The 4,879-nt window shown below is 36.3% G+C and overlaps 1 long non-coding RNA gene across 1 annotated transcript; it reads right to left on the minus strand.

Moving 5' to 3' along the window:
* Positions 1-2,075: 2,075 nt before the first annotated feature.
* Positions 2,076-3,252, minus strand: LOC146510467 (uncharacterized). The gene is made up of 2 exons (XR_014876536.1): positions 2,935-3,252; positions 2,076-2,631 (listed from the first exon to the last, which is right to left on the minus strand). It is a non-coding gene; the product is annotated as an uncharacterized LOC146510467 (long non-coding RNA).
* Positions 3,253-4,879: the final 1,627 nt, after the last annotated feature.

Genomic DNA, 4,879 nt, shown 5'->3' on the forward strand with positions numbered 1-4,879 from the left:
TGCTTGCCATGCTATTATGGAGATATAATAATCCAAAGAAGATTAATTCAGTATTTTATTACAAATACAAATACAGTGCGTGTGAGAACATCTTCTCAGCATCACATGTAGTGCATGTGCACTTTTACAGCAAGCCTACCCTACTCGTCTACATGCCATACTACTCACAGAATGAGGTGTGAGTGCTTGGATTTGAAATGGTCTTTTTTTGTGAAATAGCTGAGAGGGAGCATTGTTGGCATCATTTCATGTGGTTCGTATCTTGGTAATGCTAGAAATCTTCTACAGCTCTAGAGATTTTCATATGACTGTCCCGCTGATACAGAACAGTGAGTGTGAGTCCAGCTTGAATGCTGCAGACATAGTCACCAAGTAAGATAGAGATGAGATCCCCCAGTATCCATTTAACAGTGAAAAAAAGAAAAACATGAGTCACTGATTTATCCAGTCCAAATCTTGCATCTTGTCATATGCAAGATTTATAGTTTTTACTGTACCCTGACACCTAATCCTAAAGCACCACAATATGTAAGTGTTAGCTTTTGAACACTGTTCTCTCATTTCTTGGCAATTTACAAAAAAAGACACATAATCAATCCATCTGTTTATCCTTGTCAGGGCTGTGGGAAGAAGCTTCTTTTTTTATCTAAAATATTGCGTTTGGGTCACTTCTTACCAATTTGCATCACTGAAATCTCACAGTACAGCCTGTTCTCACATCAAGACATAGCACATTGATATTTTGTGAGGACCCCTCCAAGGCATCACGTTGGGATGCACTGGGTATCCTTTGCCTTTTTTCAACATGCAGGGTTCAACATGATGCAGTTCAGTATTTCTTCAGGGTCTACAAAAAAGACACAAAAAAAGTTGGCAAAAGTTATGTAATTTTATACATTTTGTACTCAACCTGCTTCATAAACTTTAGCAGGTTTTCGTTCTTCATCAAGTAAGAAAAAAACACTAAACTTACGATATGACCAAGCGTCATGTGCAACCTAATCCCATTTTTTGAGATTAGGTTTTATATGAATTGCCTCTAAATAATTCTGTATGCTTGAACAAACTATGACTGAATTTGCTTTGGAGAAAATGTGCAACATCATCTGTTGTCACACACCAGTTTTCGTAGGAGTTTGAAGCCTGAAGCTGTGCCACTTGCCATAACCTTGAAACTTTCAGGAATATCCGATGTAATCTGATTCACACCAGGCCTATTCCACAGTGTACTGTAAGAACTGCAGGAGGTCTAACCTACTATGACACAAAGATTTTTAATAACTAATGTTGTTTAAGACCTTGCTGTAGGGTTGTTGGGTTAGATGTTGGAAACCTCTCCCACCAGTTGAAAAGAGCCAAGCTTGTTAGCCTGCTTGGTTGCTACTTTGTTCACCAGCAAACTTATTTTTGGCCAAGAAAAAACATTTGGCTGGGATCGGCTGTGAATGTGCCGAGCCTAGAGAGCATTACGATAGTCAAAATCTCCTCAGAGGAATAAGTTAAACTTTTATGAGCTACTGTAGAAAAATCTTTAAAAGGGATTTTTCACATTATGCACTTCATCAAGATTTACAAGTGAAACAAAATAAAACAGGTTTAAAATAAGATATAAAAGTACAGCGTAGTGTGTAAAAATCAGAAGTCATAACTGCTGACTCGGGGTTTTGAGTCCTTGAGTTCATGATTCCGTTTGGTTTTTGAGAATGATTTCTGCTTTGTTCCTTGATTTCATAATTTAGGTTGTACTTGTAACACTTCTGGAGTCGTTACAGTATACTAGGACCAGTTAGGTTCGACTACTAGAGTAGTAATGAGTGTAGCATGTAATAAAGACCACAGACCAGAAAATACGTTTAAATTGCCGGCTTGTTATTTTGTGAAGACAGAGAATAGACAGTTAACACACATCACATAAAACATCCAACATCACACATTTAAGGAAAACAAGATATTTTCTTTCCCCTTTTTGTTCAGTATATTCTGTTAGTTTATCCTATTTATCTCAAAACCTTTTATTTGGCTTTAAAAGGATGTTATTTTCAACCTAGGTTATTGTCTTATTTATTTCAAGTTCTAAGTTCAAGTTTATCCTTTGATCTATTTGCATTAACACTGTGTTATTTTAAATCAAGTTCAGTTCTTTAGGCCCAAGATTTAATTTAATCTTGGTCTAGGTTCACCTTTCAATCTCAACCAGTTCTTATTTTGTTTTAACCCAACAAACTTATTTACATTTCCATTAACACCATTAGAGCATTAAAATGTGAGGTTGACCAAAATAATTTACAAAAACATGTAAAAACTAAAAACAATTCAGCAAAAGGCTGAATAATCCCCTTAAACAAACAAATAAACAAAAGAAAGTTGTCTCTGTGTCCTTTAACTATTAATCCTGGAATTACTCCAAATGATTATCCAGTGCTTTGAAAGTCCGCTGTTCTTTTGCAGAGGTGTATGGATTAATCCTACCAGTTTTTTCAGCGAAAGAGCTCAACGTCCAGCAGGGGGCGTTTTCCCTTTTCCTGCTCGGTACAGTTCAATGGGTCCGTGGGTGGCTCGCCATCTTGTTTCTCGCTCAGCGGATCAAACTCCGATTCTAGCTCGGCATTTCCCGATCCAAACCTTAATGGCCTACCATAACAACAAAATAAAGTGCATAAACATTCGAAAATAACACAAGGGTAGCTCTTAAATAACAGTAAAAGTCCATTTTTCCAGCTTATTTAGCCGTGAATGAGGTGACGCCAAAATGGCGCGCTGAAACACCGTCAAAGGCCTTTGAAGTACAGCCTGTGTGTCGGTTAAGCACGAATCTACCGTGTTTAACATAAAACAACATAAATCTGCTACCTTGGCTCTCCGTTTGCATGAAATGAGCAATATAATACAACAAAACATTTCTTGCATGAAATAAAATACAATTTCTAAACTCACCAAGTCCCGTTCGGTTATGTTCACAACGTCACCGAGGCAAGGACAGGTCGGAAAAACAAAAAATATATTCTCCAGAGTACAAAAATGGCTTTATGTAGATTTCTGGCTCGTTTTTAATCTTTTTTCACTCGTTTAGGCAGCAGCTCCGCAAGGACTGTCTGCATTTCTCCCTCTCTAGCATCAAAAAGAATGAACAACCCGATTGGGTGTGGCTATCACAGGAGTCACGCTGCAGCGTGCCCTTTCACAATAAGAGTCTCAACACATATTTTAGCCATTTTACCTGAATTAACATAAAACACCATGAATTAGCAAGTTTTGTAATCTTTTAACATGTTTTTAAACACAAATGAAATCCTATAACAGGAATTATATCATTGCTGATGTTTTTAATGAATTTTCTAACCATTATGATCTATTTATTTATCACCTGTGATATATTTCTTATGACTGTTTTTACTAACAGGCTTTTATTTATTGGCAGTTATGTTAACCAGGGTTACATACTGTTGATATTTTTCATTACCTCCCCAGGTTATCTTTTGGCTTCTAGTTTGGTGCAGAGTTGTTGCTTTCTTGTATGAAATAATTCAGAAATCTTTATTTTTTTGTTATGTTTAAGTTCTTCAAAGTTTATTTTCTAGCCTTGTTATTTAAATTTTATCTTCATCTGTTTTTTTTTTTTATTATTTCTTGAGTCTTCAATTATTAGTTTTGTTACTGTGTCTACTTTAAGTTTGTACTGTACTCTTACAAAAAACTCCCAACAATCCAATATGACTTAATCTTAACGATGCCTCTTATGCAGATAGCTTTGACTTGTTGACTAAATCAAACCAGTGAAACATGCTGTGGAGCTCTTTTCAAAGCTTCAAGTGTCATTCGTCACATGACAGTGGTGTTTTGTGACACTTCGGGACACCTGGCACAAGCTTTGAATGTTCGGTATCATTGGCCCATCTTTAGTTGCATTTGGGTCTGCTAAAATAATCAACAATCCACACAGCACATTATAAGAGCTGACCTTTGATCATCAGGAAGATTGTTTCTTAGCCTCTGGGCTTTAACTGGAAATGCCTGGAAACACATCTCTATCTAATTTAGATGTCAGTAGAGGCACATCTTTGATCATGTTAGATCTTTAGATCCTGTAAAATTGAAATAAAGTTTTTTTTTACATGTATTAATGTTCAGATTAAATATATTCAGTGGGGTCAAACTTACTGTATTGTAAAAAAAAAAAAATGGAAATTGAATTTAAAAAAAATGCACAAGCTAAAAAGCTAACCAAACAATAAAACAAATCACAAAACAAAACAGTCACAAAAACGTGACTGAACAGCTGCAGAAATGACTTTCTAACAGTAAAGGGCTAATAGCAAACATGTATCTACTATATTATATGAATTATGTGGTTAGAACAGATATTACCTGCAGTTCTCTTACAGCTCTCTTCAGTCCTAGTCTAAGGAGCTTGGAAAGAAAAGCAACTGGTCTTTAAGTGTCTTGAAGAATGTCACCTTTCATCCTAGAAGCTTCTTCAGCTCAAAAACCGAGTGGCATTTAAAACTTTGTTATCAGCAGTATCAGCTGGTAATGACCTACGCCTTTTTTCAGACATTGATTTCATACCGTGGTGTGAAAAAAAGTGTTACACACAAAGGCTTTTAGCAACAGTTACCAAATTAACTTGCAAACATGTAAAACTACACAACTGAACTACCAGTATCAGCAGGTTGGTAGAGTGACCATGTGACACCTACAATTGTATGGTCATGAATGTAATATTTTCTAATACATTTATTGACTTAAAAGGCTTTGTTTCGTAGCGGTGTTGCACTTTTCAGTTGAGGTTATGAGGATGTAATTGCGTGGTATCGCCACAAGGGGGAAGTAGCTGTGAGTACGATTGGCCTTTGCAACTCTACCGTACCTCAGACGAGGA

Source organism: Neolamprologus multifasciatus, chromosome 10 (genome assembly GCF_963576455.1).
Source record: "Neolamprologus multifasciatus chromosome 10, fNeoMul1.2, whole genome shotgun sequence".
Lineage (NCBI taxonomy): Eukaryota > Metazoa > Chordata > Actinopteri > Cichliformes > Cichlidae > Neolamprologus > Neolamprologus multifasciatus.